We start from the raw sequence: 18,223 nt of genomic DNA on the forward strand, positions 1-18,223 counted from the left end.
GAGCTCATCTCTCTTTTGACGACTATATAATATTCCATTGTGTGAAGATATTATTGTTTATTCTGTAGGCTATTTCCAGACTCTTCCTGATACGAAGAGCCTGACTATGACTACTTTTTTGTTTTGTTTTTCTTTTGTTTTTTTAAGATTTATTTATTTATTTATTTATTCATGATAGAGAGAGAGAGAGAGAGGCAGAGACACAGGCAGAGGGAGAAGCAGGCTTCATGCAGGGAGCCCGACGCAGGACTCAATCCCGGGACTCCAGGATCTCTCCCTGGTCCAAAGGCAGGCGCCAAACTGCTGAGCCACCCAGGGATCCCGTCAAGTAAGTTTTTTAGGGGAGCTGACCTTTAAGCTAAGTAGTAAGGAATGAGTATGAATGAGTTGGCTTGGTTAAGAGGCCAGGAAGGATATTCAGGGCAGATGGAAGGGTAGAGGAGGCGGGATGAACAAAGCCCGAGAGTGCAGAAACCACAGATGTGCACTGTTGAAGCCTAGCAAGGGAGATCAGGAGCAGCAGAAGATGCTGCATGGGTGGGTCCTGGACCGCCACGTATATGCCATGTTGTACATGTCTTCCCAGTGCCCCTGTGTAATAATTTCTCTTGGATGTATATGTGGGAGTAGTACTGCTTACCATAGGGTATGTGAAAGTTTACCTTTAAAAGATACTGTCGGGATCCCTGGGTGGCGCAGCAGTTTGGCGCCTGCCTTTGGCCCAGGGCGCGATCCTGGAGACCCGGGATCGAATCCCACGTCGGGCTCCCGGTGCATGGAGCCTGCTTCTCCCTCTGCCTGTGTCTCTGCCTCTCTCTCTCTCTGTGTGACTATCACAAATAAATTAAAAAATAAAAAAAATAAAATAAAAGATACTGTCTGAGTGTTTTTACAAAGTAGTTGCATCAGTCAATCTATATTCCCACCGGCAGTGTATAAGAGATCGTAGACATCTGTGTCCTTACCAGCATTTGGTACCGCTCACATATTATTGCTTTTATATTCAAGAGAAGAAGAATGTTTCTAAAAACAAGAACAAAAACAAAACTGCCTTGCCCTCCTTTCCCCCAAATTCTGGGAAAGATTTGGGGCACAGGAGGCGGTGAATAAAACCATTCCTCCACCAACAGCTTTTCAAAACCTTCCAGTTCTGGAAACCCTCCCTTAGCAATGAAGTGGAAACAGTGCGGGGGTTGTGAGAAGGTAGAGAAACTGCAGCATTTTGTGTCATGGGGACTCTTTCCAACAGATGATGAAATTATTCTGCAGGTCTGAATTAGAAACCTCTCTCACGTTCTCCCCCTCTCTCTCTTTGCTCCCTCTCGCCCTCTCCTGAGATACATACACGGGACCAGACATACCATTCTCATTCCCTGTACTATGTTCCCAAAACATTCTCTTTGCAACCCTCTTTGCAAATATCAGAGACCTGACCTGCTTTCTAATGGTTTCTTTTTCCTGACTGCAGAGAAACAACCCACCAGGTATGCTAAGTGGGGCAAGGGGTTCCCTGCACAAGCTCTGCAAAGAAAAAGAAATTCAGCTCTGCGAGCGTTGGAAAGCCTATTTCAATAGTGGCACACTGCTTGCCTCTCCTTTCAGACCTCAGCCCTGGTTTCTATCACTTTGCAGTTGCCTGGAACGTGCGTGATACAGAGCCGCAGATGGACATGAGGATGTGTGAGGTGCCCATCAATTCTGAGAAAGGTAGGCAGCCCATTCTCAAATATACACAAAAGAACCAGGATGAGCTTAAGGGCCAAATTGGTTCCCAGCCTGGAGTTATCATTCAGCCTCGAGGGTGGCCCCTGGAGGCGGATCTCCAGGGCAATTTCACAAGGTACATCAGCCAGCCACAGGACGGTGGTTTTCCCAATTAGTTTTAGCAAGGTCCTCTCAGGGCTCTGGAGAAAGTAGGAGAGTCAGGGAGGCAGTTAACAGCCCAGCTTATTTTTAGATAGAAATAGAGTAGCTTCAAAATATGCTATTTAGTGTATTTGGTTTCAAAATTAATTTGCTTATGAATAAGTTTCCTCTATTGTAAAGAGAGTTTGGAAACCACCGTAAGTGTTTAGACCTTGCGATCTAAGAGAAATAGAGGTGTAGACTTGAGCTACCCTTTGGAGCAGCAGAGCTGCCATGGAATGAGGTTGGATGTGGATTCTGTGTTGCAGGAGGCAGATCCACGTGATTTCAAAACCAACCAAGCACGAAACAAGGTTTGAATCTTCTGATAAACATCAAGGAGGCAGACCCAAGCCTCTTACTCCAATATGAGGAAGATTAGGGGATCCCTGGGTGGCTCAGCTGTTTAGCGCCTGCCTTCAGCCCAGGGTGTGATTCTGAGGTCCTGGGATCGAGTCCCACGTTGGGTTCCCTGCATGGAGACTGCTTCTCCCTCTGCCTGTGTCTCTGCCTCTCTCTCTCTCTGTCTCTCATGAATAAATAAATAAATAAAATCTTTTTTAAAAATGAGGAAAATTAACGAGGAGAAGGAAACAGTGCCGATTTTGTTCACCATTGTTATTTTTGTGCCTAGGACAGTACCTGACACATATGGGTATTAACAAGTATTTAATGAAGGAAAACAAGAAAGATGAAGGCAAGAATATCATGTGGGAAGGGCCAAGAGTCTCTTGACAAAATAGTTATAAGACTTTTCCAAAACTAAACATGCACAAATGCACATGAACACATGGTGCATGTGCACACACTCACGGGGACATGCCCCCCCCCCAACATGAACCTCTTGTTTTTCACCAGAGAGTGAAAAGAAAGATTCAGAAATGACAGTTAACAAACATGAACTTCCACTAGAGAAAAAAGCCCAACAACACATCTGCGACACATCCCATTTCAATCAGCATTGGTTCCTTGAACCTTCCAGGAAAAATTGGTTGTGAAATGAGCCTGTAAGAATTGAATGAGCTCACCTGCTATCTCGAGTTGTAAATTGATAAATTACATTTTTAAAGAGCATATGGCAAAAATGATTTGGGCTTTGCCGTAATGGATTCTAAACCATTCAATCTGAAGATAGAGAAGTAAAAGCTCCACACTTGGTCCCTGACCATCCTCTGAAATCACCAGTGCATAAGAAGGCACTCTCTGTGCTTAACAGTAGGAAGGGTTGAGTAGGTGGGAAAGCAGGAATTTTTTGCAAGGATCAAAAAGAGGCTGTAAATCAGCACATATTTTAAATAAAGGGCATAAAACATTGCTCCATTTGGTACCCTCTTTGACTAAAAAAGAAAGCTGTATATTTTCAAGAAACCATACTTAACCGACTCCAACTCTGAGGCAGTACAGAATGCTGGTTCATTATAAGGATCAGTTACTGAGCTTCTATTTTGAGTGTAAGCAGTGAAATCCAGAAATTGGTTTCAATCCATGGAATGAAAGGTTGAGAAAGCCTCAACATAGGGACCAGAGACTGTCTTATCTTTTGTTCATAAGAGAATCCTATCCAACTGACAGAGAGGCTGTGAATGTTCCCTGGGCCTGGAAGCAGACAGAGTAGCCCTGGAGATTTCAGGCTGACCCTCACCAGGAAGGAAATAAGCACAGCATTTACAAAATGTGTTTAGTAAACCCATAGGGCAGCAGTTTGAGTCAGGGAGTCAACTCCATTCATTGTGCTTTCCAGTGGGTTTGAACTGGTAACTTGCCCTGGACCCTACCAGCCAGAGGAGGCCGCAAACAATCCCTCGGGAAAGAAATCTTTATTAGATTATTACAGTTTTTTAAGGTTTTAAAATAAACTAAAGTCTATGAGAAGACATGACCAAAATTCAATTGGAGAGAAGCCTGTGATCCATAAATTTTAAGACATTTGTGCTGAAGGAGAAGAGTTGGGAAAAGAGAGGTGTCAGTCTGGCTTTGAGCTTCCGTGTTCACACTCAGCCAGTTCGTGCCTGGCTGATTACGTCCCCACGATCTTACCTCATTCGAGGCTCTAACTGCCAAACCCTGGGCCTCCCACAAAGATTTGGTTCTTTTGGATGCAGTAATAAGTTTATTTAAGATTTAAAGCCAATAAATTCTCAAGTTGACCCCTTCCAAATTCTACTAATCCATGGTCTCGGCAGCTTAGCCAAAGTTTGTGTCACTGCTATTTCCCCTGCCTCAACAAACCAGGAACACATGGGTGTGACTTGCACCCACCCAAACATGAAACGCATAGAACTCCTCATTCACTGTTTACGAGTTCCTAGGCTGTGCCAGGCACTTTCCTGGGTCCTGGGGAAACAGCAGTGAACAAAGTAAAGTTCCAATCCCCATGAAGCTTCCTTTCTAGCTTTACTCAACAATTCACTGATGGAATTAGGGAGGAGCAGAATACTTCTTGAGGGACCAGGCATGGTTTTATTATTTTATTTTATTTTTTTAAAAAGATTCTTTTTTTATTTTTTAAAAAAGATTCTACTTATTTATTCATGAAAGACACTGAGAGAGAGGCAGAGACACAGGCAGAGGAAGAAGCAGGCCCCCTGCAGGGAGCCCGATGTGGGACTCGATCTGAGGATCCCGGGATCCCAACCAGAGCCAAAGGCAGATGCTCAACCACTGAGGCCCCCCCCCAGGTGCCCCCCAGGCATGGTTTTAAAACACCCAGAGATCACGTTTGTAAAAAGTCACCCAGATGACTAGATACTCTCTTGCTGCTCCTTGTTCTGCTTAACTCCTCAATCCACTAATTCAATCGTGGGCACAAACAAGCCCCAGCACAGCTTCAACGGGGCCAAAGAGGAGGGGGACATTATCTACCCGACCCCAGACCTTCATCGTTAGATAAGTGGAGAAGAATTCGTTATGATACAATGTTGACACCAACTGTAGGGATAAATTTCCCCCAGAGAGTCTCCATTTTCAGAGTCTCCTTATCTGTAGATTTTCTATGGAAGGATTTTAGCTGCAGAAGTTGCAAATAAGCAGGACATTTCCCAGAGAGAGCTTCAGATTAGACCGGGGCTCAAGATGTGCAGTAAGAACGCCAGGACCTCTTGATGGACGGGTCATGGAAAGTCTGGATCAGAGCAGCAGCTGCCAGAGAAGGAGCAGATAAAAACAGCAAGACTGTTTGAGAGAAGTTTCCAGCTACAGTTAATGTCTCCCCATGAAAAAAAAAAAAAAAAGTCTCACCATGCAAGTGGAATTGAGAGGTCCGATAGGCTAAAATGAAGAGTTTTTTGTGCTTTGGCCGGTAGACGTTCATTCATTCATGACAGGATAGAATCATTTCAGCCAATAGGTGGAGGAAAGGCTTGGATGCCATGGATGGAGGAGGAAATTGGTTATGATAAGGCAGCAAGAGCCCCTGGGAGTAGACCCCACGAAGAATGAGAGTACTCACTTCCTACCTGGCTTCTCTGCCTCGTACTCCCTCCTACACCCCACTCGCTTGTACAATTAACACTCCCAGGCTTAAAATCCTTTCACAGCACCATTATCACCTGCACAGTAAATGTCACACTTCTTAGCACCGACATCCCATCCTACCCAAACCTGAGTTCCAGCTATTTGCATAACTGCCACTCTTCGCCACTGGATTAGTCCCCAGCAGACGTCATCCCTTAAAGGAATGTACCATGTCTTATTTGACATTTTATGTCACCCCAACTTCTATCAATTCCAATATGGTGCTCAACTCATGTAGTAGCACAAATGGAAAAATAAGTTAAGTGAGAGATGGATGAATGAACCAAGGAATGACACCAATCCTGTCTTTGTAACAGTGGATTTCTGGGTCCCAAAATGGCTCTTGAAGATAATCTATAAATTTTCCTTTGTGAAGTGTCTCATCAAGTGGAAAGAATCTCTGTCTAAATCCAACCTCCTGTTGTTGCTTAGTCACCACTGAAGTGTTTTATTTTTGAACTTTGAGTTACCTTGATGTTTCCTCATTATAACTAGACAAGGTCAAGTGGTATGAAGATCTCTGGAATCTCTCTCGGGGATGTGACGACCATGGTGTCTGGAAGCACAATCGGTCAGGGCGGTGCCAAGACATAACACGTGTCTGGTTCTGTCAAATCTGAGTCATGCTTGTGGGAGCAACGGAGTCACTGGGATGATAATCGACTTTGCTCAGAGATTCCCCCGTTGGCACATTTATTTTAGCTCTCCGGGCAGAGCTGGAGACTCGCTCTACTAATTCACTATGACGTTGTTTTCTAATTAGGTGTCTTGACACAGCAGGCGTTCGGCCTTGAGCGTCTCCTTCGTTGCTTTAATGTGCCAGCAGGCCGACTTGGAGCTGCCTGGTCTTCCCATGTGGTACCATTACCTGTGGTGTAAAAGGGGACACAGGGAAGTGCCCCGCCCAGGGTGTGGCACCTGGGGGGGGTCTTCCAGAAATGTTTGTGACACTCCCCTCTTCCTTCGTCTGTGCCCACTGCCCTTTTGGTGCTTCAGTTAACCTCAGGGATCACATTCCACCTTTGGAAGCCTTCGATTTTTCTTCATCCCAGAAGACAGTCCAGTGATTCTACAAACAGGTACTGGGTGGATTCTGAAAATAATAATAACGGCCCGATGGAATGACTGCTCTCTAGGTGCCAGGTGTTTCGGTCCCCTTTCCTTTTCTCCTCACGGTCACCCCACGGGATGGACATTTCTACTGTTTTTCAGAGGAAGAAACCCTAAGGGAGAAGTCAAGTACTGACGTGAGGGGGTGGGGGTGAGGAGGAGCAATGGACAAGAACCCACATCTGCCTTTCCCCAAAACTCTTGGTCTCCACCCCCACCCCTACCACCCTCCCCACCACCGAGCAGGCTCTGAGCCCTCAGCACTGCCCTGGGGACTTGAGGGTCACAAAGATGCAGAAGCCACAGCCCTGTCCTAAAAAGCATTCTTCCTGGCTGCAAGAAATGTGACCCCGGATGTGAAGTGGCAACACACCCTGAGAGCCTGGAGATTTCCAGCCCCAGCACCTCGCCTTTCCTCACCCCTTCCTCTGGGAGGGCCCCTGGCAGCCCCACCTGGAGGGGGGGAGGGGAGGAAGAACTTGTGGCCACAAGAGCCTGCCCGAGCCCTCCCCTCCGGGCACACCCCTACCCCCTCTCCAACCGCCCTCCCCCACCTTGTCCCCCCCCCCCCCCCCCCCCGCTGAGAAGGAGGAGGAGGCCTCCTGGGGCCTGGCTTTTTTATATTTTTCCAAATACAAATCGTGTGTATCACATTGTCTCGTTATAGTCGGAATACATGCTGATGCATTAATTATGGAAAATATAGAAACTGTAAGAAAAATCTTTACTTCCCATTGTTCGGAGGTGACTGCTATTAAAACATTTTTTCTTTTTTTTCCCCCAGTGCTTTATTATTTGCCTTTCTTTTCTTTCTTTCTTTCTTTCTTTTCTTTCTTTCTTTCTTTCTTTCTTCTTTCTTTCTTTCTTTCTTTCTTTCTTTCTTTCTTTCTTTTCTTTTTCTTCCTTCCTTCCTTCCTTCCTTCCTTCCTTCCTTCCTTCCTTCCTTCCTTCCTTCTCTATCTTTCTTTTTACAGAATTGGCATGGGTATAGCACATTTCCATTTTTAATGTGTACTATATCATGAACATTTTACTGTGACATCAAATAATTCCTAATGCATTGGAGAATTAATGGTCGCTTTTAAATTTTCTTTGCAAGGTGGTTCATAACTTTTGTAGTAGAAAAAAATATACTTAAAAGAACTTCGCTGTGTATTAAAAATGTCTTTGTGCACTGCTTTGGGGGGATGCACTGCTTTGCCCAGCAGAGGTAGTGTCCTGTGTTTTATGTGTAGCTCAGGCCAAGTGGAGGGTGATAATCCCCAGGAACAATCATGACATAGAAATTGAAATAGGGATAGTTGGTTTTCTTAGGACTAGATGAGATCAGGTATGTGATGGTCCCCGTGACAGCATGGGCCATACGGAGTGCCCAGTAATGACCAAATTCTGTCGTCAGTGATGATGGAAAGAAAAGAGGATGGGGTGCCTTAAAGAATTGGAGGCTAGCCCTGCCTGTGTGGTGCTGGATCTGGCTCCTACAGGCTCTCACAAGCCAATTGTTAAATATTCAGAGACTTTCAAGCAGGTTGTTAAATGTTCTGAAGCCATGAGTAGGTTGAAATCTGTTGTAGTGGGAGTATTTATACCACAGAAATGGCAAATCAGCAAATGCTACAAATCAGAGCTATTTATTTGCTGATTTATTTATTGATTTATTGATTTATAAAAGATTTTTATTTATTCATGAGAGACATAGAGACACAGAGAGGCAAAGATACAGGCAGAGGGAGAAGCAGGCCCCATGCAGGGAGCCTGATGCAGGACTCGATCCTGGATCTCCAGGATCACACCCTGGGCCAATGAAAGGCACTAAACTGCTGAGCCACCCAGGGATCCCCCTATTTGCTGATTTATTTATGTATTTTTCCAGTGCACCATTGGTAGAGACAATCCAAAGACTGGCTGTGTTGCTGCTACTTTTTCCTTTTTTTTTTTTTTTTTTTTAAGATTTATTTCTTTGTTTTGAGAGAGTGCACAAGCTGGGGTAGGGGCAGAGGGAGAGGGAGAACCTCCAGCAGACTCCCCACTAAGGGTGGAGCCACAATGTGGGGCTCCATCCCAGGACCCTGAGGTCATGACTTACACCGAAATCAAGAGCTGGATGCACAACTAATTAACCACAACCCCCCACCCCCCACCCCGCAACCTGGGCGCCGCAGGCGGTGCTGCTTCTGAGGGTGGTTGAGGCCTGTGGAAAATGCCCCGAAGGACTTGTGTAGCATTAGTGGATGTTGTAAAGGTGGTATGTGAACAACAGGAGCTGGAATTCCTGGTCTGATTGCTGCTGCTTCCGCTGGAAGCAAGAATAGGAAAGCGTACCCGGTGGGGAACTAGAAGGGCAAGCCAGAAGAGTTGTTGATTATTCTCCTAAAACAGAAATAACTGGATTGGAGGAGGAGACAGCAGGAGATGAGGGCGCGCCATCCAGAATGGCACGGACCTGTGAGCGTGAGCCAATAGGAAGGTCAGGGGTGGAGAGACATCCCTGCCCGAGGGAAGGCTAAGGAAAGTGGTAGAAACATGAGCGCACACAGAGGCACCCTGCCGACCTGCCAGGCCTCGAAGAGCAAAGACCAGAGGCCTCGATCCGTGTGCCAGAGGGGTGTGCTCATCTCTGATCCACCTTCTCCATCTGGCAGGTAAGGAATTAGGGGAAGGTAAGGAATTCCCCCCAATTCCAGAATCAGGGGCGTTGGACTCCCAGGCTCAGAGTTCTTTCTCAAACTGCCACTGCCCGATTTATTATGGGTAATAAACTCATGGTCTCATAAAAATGGATGGAGTTTCAGGGATTTCAAACAGAAAAACAAAAGCATAAAGATCCTGTATTGACCTAGTTCGTATGGGCTGTTGTAACAAGAGTACCGTAGATGAGGGGATCTTATAAACACCAGGAATTTATTTTTCGGAGTTCTGGAGGCTGGGAAGTCCAAGATCAAGGCGCCTGCAGATTTGGTGTCTGCTGAGGACCTGTGTCCTATTCCATAGACATATGTCTTTATGTTGGCCCTCACATGGTGGAAGGGGCTAGGGATTTTTCTAGAGTCTCTTTTATAGTCTCATTCAGGAGGGCTCCACCCTCATGACTTCATCATTCCTCAAAGGCCCCACCTCCAAATACCATCACCTTGGAGGCTGGTTAGGATTTCAACATATGAATTGGGGTTGGCAGAAACAGGCCTTGCCAGAAACAGGCCTTGCGCTTTGGGACTGTGGACACAGAACAGGGTGAGGACCTAGTGAAATTCTTCGAATTTCCTTCCGTTAGAGAAAACAGGTTCTCATGCAGGTGTTTTGTAAAAGCAAAGTGGCCGATTTCGAACTTTCAGGAAGCTGGGAATACTGTTTGCTGTACCCCATTTCATGTTTGAAGGTTTTCCCAGGAAGGCTCTACTCTCCTGTACTATGGACAGAAAGAAGACACCAGGAAAGGCAATGGTGGTTTTTAGATATTAACTAGAAACCGGTTTGTCATTGGAAATGGAAACTCCATCCAGGTCTACCAAATACTCTATTAATACCCGAATTAGGGGGGCCTGCGTGGCTTAGTGGCTGAGGGATTGCCTTCAACTCAGGTCATGATCCCAGGGTCCTGGGATCAAGTCCTGTATCAGGCTCACAGGGAGCCTGCTTCTCTCTCTGCCTGGGTCTCTGCCTCTCTTTCTGTGTCTCTCATGAATAAATAAATAATATCTTAAAAAAAAAACAACAAATTAAGAAGACCTTCAGCCTCCTGCCTCATGACAGGAACATGGCCCCAGTAGTGACTTGTGAGAACCCCCCACTCCCGGGTGCTTAGGGACAGGCCAATCCGCTCCCCGTTCTGTGCTCTGCACACCCACCACTGTGGCTGTGCCCTACACCCTTCACCTCACAGTCTGGGTTCTCTGGAAGCAGAAAGGAGGACAGAGTTTGGGCTTTAAGCTGTTTATTTGAGATCAACACTATGGAAGATGAAGGGTGGATGGGGCACCCCATAAAAGCGCCCCCAACCAGGTGGAAAATCTCTGCAAAAGGTTTTATCCAAGTGTCCTGTGTCACAAAGCAGGATTCCTAGAAGCTGCTTCGCTCAGACCCCAGGGCAGAGATGCCCAGAGAAGCAAGGACCAAGGTGAGGCAGTCCTGGGCAGGAAAGGTGGACACCGTGGGTAAGGGCCCCTGGAGGCTGAGGCTAACTGCCCTCCTGCAGGGAGGCACAGCTTGGTTTTCTGCTCCATCCCAATCAGGGAGCAGCTTCCTTAATACCCCTTCAGTCTTGCTTTGCTCTCTCTCTCTTTTTTTAAAGATTTTATTTATTTATTCATGAGAGACAGAGAGAAAGGCAAAGACATAGGCAGAGGGAGAAGAAGAGGGGCTTCCCCATGCAGAGCCCAATGTGGGACTTGATCCCAGGACAGGGATCACGCCCTGAGCCAAAGGCAGATGCTCAACTGCTGAGCCACCCGGGCATCCCAGTCTTGCTGCTCTTAAGAGGGGTCTTCTGAAGGGCTGAGGGGCATCAGAAGGGAGGTAGGATCCAGTAGGGAATATGTCCTAACCAGTGTTGGGTGTCACCACTTTCAGAGAGAATAGGTACAGGTGGGCCTGTCTTAGGGGCTCTTTTTTTTTTTTTTTAATTTTATTTATTTATTCATGAGAGACACAGAGAGAGGCAGAGACACAGGCAGAGGGAGAAGCAGCCTCCCTGTGGGGAGCCCGATGTGGGACTCGATCCCAGGACCCTGGGATCACGACTTGAACCAAAGGCAGATGCTCAACCACTGAGCCACCCAGGCCTCCCCGCCTCTTGGGGACTCTTACCTCTGTAAGAGTAAGATAATAAGGTCCTGTGGCCTGGCTCCCCTGGCTGGCGGCTCAGCCCTGTGTGCTACCTTCTGTCCAGGACTGGCTGCCAGAGGGGGAGGCCAGCAGAAAAGAAAATAGAATCAGGCTGCATTTCTGGTCCTAGGATCCACCCCTAGGCAGCACTATTCAAAGTGGAAGGATCACCCCCTTCATGGGGGCCCCCATTTTCTGTCCACAAGGTGGTGGTGGAGTGAGGGAAGATCCACCTCGCAGTGACTTCTCATCAGCAAATTCCGGGTTGTTAAATCTCACAAAATAGTCTGTTTGAGCTGCCCTGATACAGTCCATTTCTTTTTTACTATCTCACACTTGCAATTTGCTCTTCTAAACACCTCTCTTCCCAGCCTCCCAGCTCTGTATGTCTTGCAAACAATGCTTAAAAAATCCCCAGCAGTTTATGTGGATGGTTTATGACAGAGTGCATTCTAAAGTCATTGGGAAAAGAGAAATATAAATATTTCTAAACATGAGTAAATGCAGACATGCATTCGCATCTCCTACAGACCACTTAGCTTCTTAGTAAAAAATATTTACATTAGGGACAGGAATGATGTCACAATTTTCTTTGAATGAGCTTTATGAAACCAAAGGGTCTGATACCCATGGTTTTCCCAGAACAAAAGGATAGTGTATGCAAGGTGAATTTGAATTTCAGTCTTTTCAGGAAAAAGTAGCTTACAATTTAAAAATCACTCTTTTCCTCCCCTTTTACTCACCAAATTAAAAAATAATAATAATTAGGAAGCAAATACTAGCTACTGGATGCCATTAGAAATTCAAATAACTTTTTTTTTTTTTTTTTTAAGTGAGCTCCACACTGGCACGGGACTCAAAGTCAAGATGCTGAGATCAAGAGTTGGACACTCAACCTACTGGGCCACCCCGCTCTCCCTAGAGATCCAAATAACTTTTCAAAGTAAGAAATAAAACTGACTAAAATGAAAATAACTTACATGAGAAAGCCCTAAAAAGTTTAAAGCAGAAGAAAACTATAGTCCAATCATACCCATAAATATTACTACAGAAATGTTGAAGGAGGGGCACCTAGGTGGCTCAGTGGTTGAGCGTCTGCTTTCAACTCAGGTCATGATCCCAGGGTCCTGGGATCAAGTCACACATCAGGCTCCCCATAGGGAGTCTGCTTCTCCCTCTGCCTATGTCTCTGCCTCTCTCTCTTTGTGTCTCTCATGAATAAACAAATAAAATCTTAAAAAAAAAAAAAAAAGAAATGTTGAAGGAAAAAAGAGCAAATAGAACAATTAAACATAAAAAAAAAAAAAAAAAAGGGATCCCTGGGTGGCACAGCGGTTTAGTGCCTGCCTTTGGCCCAGGGCGCGATCCTGGAGACCCGGGATCAAATCCCATGTCGGGCTCCTCCAGGTGCATGGAGCCTGCTTCTCCCTCTGCCTATGTCTCTGCCTCCCTCTCTCTCTCTCTGTGTGACTATCATAAATAAAAATTAAAAAAAAAAGAACAATTAAACATAAAATTATGTTCTTGAACCAAGTAGGGATTATTCTAGGAATATGAGAATGATTTAATATCAATAAATCTATCAACATAGTTCATAACAATCAATATATTAAAGCACATTTTTAGTAAAAAAAATAACCATCCTCTAAGAAAAATATAAATAGAAGGAATTTAAATATATCAATAAACAAATACCTATAGCTATCAATAGCAAACATCATTAAAATAGTGATATGAAAATACTATTTTCATTAAAATCAGGAACAGAAAACACATGCTCATTATCACCATTATAATTTTGAAATTTTAGTAAATGCAAGACAATAATAACTTCAAACATTTTGTATAAATATTGGAAGAAATAAAATGTGTCACTCTTTAGTAATGTAATTTTATGCCGAAAGAATCCCCCAAAACATTAAAACTATAGAACTAACAATAAGAGTTTGTAGTGGGGGGCACCTTGCTGTCTCAGTCAATGGAGCATATGACTCCTGATCCCAGAGGGTATGTGAGTTCAAGCACCATTTTGGATATAGAAATTACTTGGAAATAAAATCTTTAAAAAGAAAGGAAAAAAGAAAAAGAAAATTTTGTAGAAAAAAAAAAAGAAAATTTTGTAGGCTATAGACAGGGAAAGTACAAGATCCATATGATGTGAGCTATATTTTATCAAATGACCTAAACAACATTAAAAAGAGAAACAATCAAAAGGCTAGTATGGAAGGGAAAACTTAACATCATAAAAATGCTATTTTCCAAAAAATGTTATTTTCCTCAATAATAACATGCATAATGAATAGAATTCTAATTAGAATTTAAGTAGAGTTTTTACTTAATGGGATACATATTCTTAAAATTCATTGGGAGATTAAATGTCCAAGAATAGCCATAAAATAATGAGGAAAGGATAGTAAGGAGGGCTTCTTTACCAGAAAATAAATATTTGCTAATGCCACTGTAATACAAGCAGGACATTATAGCATAGGAATTTTTAAAAATCAATAAAATCCCTGAAACAGCATAAAGAGCCCAGAAAATAGATCTCAGTAAACATAGCCATATAACATACCATATGAAAAGGTAATATTTTAATCCAGTAGGGAAAGAAAGGTTGATACTGTAATAAATGGTGCTGGCACCGTGTGCTTCTATCTAGAAAAAAGTAAAGTTGGATCTGTATCTCACATCACATTCAAAAATGAAGTTTTGATTTTATGAACCCCTAAAATAATAAAAAGAAAGCTTTAATAGAAATTTTGGCATGCATATTAAACCTATGTGTTGTGGAGAGTATTTTTATTATTAAGACAGGAAAACCAGAAGCCATATATATGCATATATGAATGACACTGATAAGATAAATTTGTTTATTGGGGTCCACAGAATGGAGCCCCCCCCTCCCCCAGTGGCCCAGCCCACATCATGAATTTCAACCTAAGTCAGCCTGGACTTCTGGGAGACACCTGTCAAGGAAATCTAACACACTAATCACAATCCTCCAACTCAGCTTTAGCTGGCTTACTTTACCCTGGGCAGTAACACCTGCTAGGCTTCTCAGGAAACCTCTGAGCTAGCCAATCATGCTGTCTCCAAGTCTGTCTTTGGATCTAAGGCTTGCTCTTGCCCATAATTCCTCGGGAAGAGTGTTCCAGTGCTTGTGAGGCACTGCCCTCCCTCTCATCCATGGGTTGTTTTCCTTTGACTCAAGGACATCAAACTCATTTCTAAATTGTTTTTGTTTTGTCATTTGACAGCACAAAATTTAAAACTTGGTTAAAAAAGGCCATACACAAAATCAAAAGACAGATGATACGATTAAGGGAAAATATTTGCAAGAAAGATTATAAATAAAGAATTTATAGTTAATACCTACCACGTCAAAGATCTGCAGATTAAGGGTCAAAAGGCAGTCCAATAGAAAAAGTGGGTTAGAGATACAAATACATAGTTTTTGGAAAAGCATTTCCAAAAATCCATAAATGCATGAGACGGTGGAGCCTAGAGTAGCGATTAGAGTGGTTAAGCTTTTCTAAAGAGACAGACTAGCTGGTAGTGTGACCTTGGCCAAGTTATTGAACTTCCCTGTGCCCCAGTTATATCATCTTATAAATGGAGATACTCGACATACCTGTCTCACAGGATTGTTTCAGAGTTAAGAGTCATCATATGCAAAGTGCTCCGTACGGTATGTGGCGCATAGTAAGCCCAGTGCAGAGTAAGGCATTATGTTAAGTATTGGCTGATGTTATGAGTTAAGGAAATGCAAATTAGGCTAACAGAGCAATAGCACTCCTTACCCATCGGGTCGGCAAACATTAAAAGAACGACTACAAAAAATAAATAAATAAATAAATAAATAAATAAATAAATAAATAAATAAATAAATAAATAAATAAAAGAACGACTACACTGCTGGTGGGAATTCACTGGAATTCATCAAAAGGGAGTTGATTACTGGTGGAAACATGGAATGCCATGATCATTTTAGGAGTGCCTTCTGACAATATCTCTAAGCATTTTAAGTCCATCTAATCACTTTTTTTATTTTTTTTATTTTTTAATTTATTTATGATAGTCACAGAGAGAGAGAGAGAGAGAGAGAGGCAGAGACACAGGCAGAGGGAGAAGCAGGCTCCATGCACCGGGAGCCCGACGTGGGATTCGATCCCAGGTCTCCAGGATCATGCCCTGGGCCAAAGGCAGGCGCCAAACCGCTGCACCACCCAGGGATCCCTATCTAATGCCTTTTGACTCAGCAATTCAACTCCTGGGAGTTTATCCTGCAGGACTAAAGCCACTAGTACAAGGATAGTCACTGCAGCCTTGTTTGTGTTGGCAAACAACATTAAATAAAATGAGGACCTATCAAAAGGGGAAGGATTGAGTAAAATCATGGCATATTCCCAACTTTGAAATATTATGCAATCTTTAAACAGAATGACTTTGAGCCTTGCCAATTGACTTGGAGAGATTTTCACATTATGTTTTTAAGCGATTAAGCAAACTTTAGAGAAAGTATGGGGAGAAAACACTTTTGTAAAGCAAATATTGGCACCCTTAAACACATATACGTGTGTTTGTATATTGATATATAGACATGAGAACGTTAGAAAGACTGCACACAGTGTTTGTTAATTGAGTGTCTGATTTTATTACATGTTCTGCTTATATATACATATATATATATATTAATAAATTTAAACTCAAAGAAGTATGAGGGAGAGGATTGAAATTATCTGAAATTCCACCATCTGGAGATTCTCACCATTAACATTTTAGAGATCATCTTTCATCTATCTTTTTGCACAAATTCACAATTTTATGTAGATGAGGCATGTAATATTGTGATGCAAGAAATGGGGGTGATATTTGTGCTATTTGGCGATGCCTGGGTGGCTCAGTGGGTTGAGTGTCCAACTCTTGATCTTGACTCAGGTCATGATCTCAGGGTCATGGAATCGAGGCCCAAGTTGGCTCTACATTGAGCACAGAGTCTGCTTGAGATTCCTTCTCTCCCTCTCCTTCTGCCTCTCCCCGCTGGCTCACATACTTTCTCTAAATTTTTTTTAAAAACTTTTTTAACTTAAGAAAAGAAAGAAATATACATTTGGTCTACAATCAGGTAATTGGCACAAGAAATTCTAAAAATTTTATTTCTAGAGTGGCAGGAGTGAGAGGGGCAACTTTCGTTATTCATAATAAGCTTCTTTCAACCCTACCTGAGTCTATGCTAATAGACTAATAGTCTATGCTAATAGTCTAATGCTAAGGTGACCTAAGGAGAGCCCTTAGATAGTTTTGTGGTAGGTGCCGGTTGCCAGGAGAACCAAGCAGCAATTACAGGGTTAGAACTTTCAAGCCTTCCCCAACTCCAGGAAGGGGAGAGGGGTTAGAATTGAGTTAATTAACAGCCACCAATGATTTAATCAATCATGGCTAAGTACTGGAACCTCTATAGAAACCATAAACACTGAGGTTCAGAAAGAGCTTCTGGATTGGTGAATGTATCCTATGCCAAGAAGGTGGTGCATCCCAAAATTCACAGAGACAGAAGAAGTTCCTGTGCTCAGGACCCTTCCAGACTTTGTCCTATGTATACTTTGCCTTCATCTGGTTGTTCATTTGAATCCTTTATAATACACTGATAATAGTAAGTGCAATGTTTCCCTGAGTTCTGCGAGAGCCCTTAGGAGCAAATTATAAAGCCTCATGTAGAAAGGATCATGGAAACCCCCAATTTGTAGCTACATTGAACTGAAGTGTGGATAACCTGGGTCTCACCACTTGTGATTGGTGTCTGAAGTTGGGGGCAGTCTTGTGGAATTGAGCCCTTAACTGAGGTAGGGTTTGCACTAACAGAGTTGTGTCAGAATTGAATTAAAGTGTAGGATACCAGGACGCCTGGGTGGCTCAGTAGTTTGGCACCTGCCTCCAGCCCAGGGTGTGATGCTGGAGTCCCAGGGTCAAGTCCCACATCGAGCTCCCTGTATGGTGCCTGCTTCTCCTCAGAGCCTATGCCTCTGCCTCTCTTTCTCTCTCTCTCTCTCTCTCTCTGTCTCTTATGAATAAATAAAAAAAAATCTTTAAAAAAATTGTAGGATACCTAGCTGATGTCTGCAGAGAATTGGAGAATTGCTTGGTGTGGAAACCCCACCCATTTAGGAGTGTTATGTGTCAAAACAGATCCTAGTAGGGCAAATGCTATTTTTTTTTTTATCATGTATTCCTTTGTGAGGGGATCCCAACAAAATCTCACACTGAATCTTATGGTGCCAGAAGGGACCCAGAGTCAGGAGATGCTGAGAAGTGATGGCCCTTGTCACTCATCAGCTCCATGAATGGGAGCAAGTCATTTCACTTCTCGGGGTCCAGTTCCTCCATAAAGTGGAGCTGTCAGTAGATGATGTCTGAGGCTTCTTTATGCTTTGGAATTCAGTGCTCCTGTTCTGTTGGCCGTGAGAAAGTCAGTATGATGTACAGGCGGTTTTAGAATCAGACAGCCCAGGGGTGGTAGAAAGGGAGGTGGGCAGGGGGTGGGGGTGACTTGGTGACGGGCACTGAGGGGAGCACTTGATGGGATGAGCACTGGGTGTTATTCTATATGTTGGCAAATTGAACACCAATAAAAAATAAATTTATTTATCTTTTTTTTTAAGATTTTTTTATTTATTCATGAAAGACACAGAGACAGAGAGAGAGGCAGAAACACATGCAGAGGGAAAAGCAGGCTCCATGCAGGGAGCCCGAAGTGGGACTCAATCCCGGGTCTCCAGGATCACACCCTAGGCCGAAGGTGGTGCTAAACCGCTGAGCCACCCAGGCTGCCCAAAAAATAAATTTATTAAAAAAAAAAAAGAATCAGACAGCCCTA

General features: G+C 43.6%; 1 long non-coding RNA gene across 3 annotated transcripts in view; it reads left to right on the plus strand.

Moving 5' to 3' along the window:
* The first annotated feature begins 1,346 nt into the window (after positions 1 to 1,346).
* LOC144316245 (uncharacterized) overlaps positions 1,347 to 18,223 on the plus strand; it is a 40,746-nt gene continuing 23,869 nt past the window's right edge. For 2 of the 3 annotated variants that reach the window (XR_013382094.1, XR_013382095.1), the window contains exons 1-2: positions 5,925 to 6,313; positions 12,187 to 12,292. This is a non-coding gene — a long non-coding RNA (uncharacterized LOC144316245). Of the gene's footprint in view, positions 1,485 to 1,632; positions 1,708 to 5,924; positions 6,314 to 12,186; positions 12,293 to 18,223 lie in introns of those variants that run through there. The other variant, XR_013382096.1, reaches the window with a different exon arrangement.

Source organism: Canis aureus, chromosome 6, assembly GCF_053574225.1.
Source record: "Canis aureus isolate CA01 chromosome 6, VMU_Caureus_v.1.0, whole genome shotgun sequence".
NCBI classification, from domain to species: domain Eukaryota; kingdom Metazoa; phylum Chordata; class Mammalia; order Carnivora; family Canidae; genus Canis; species Canis aureus.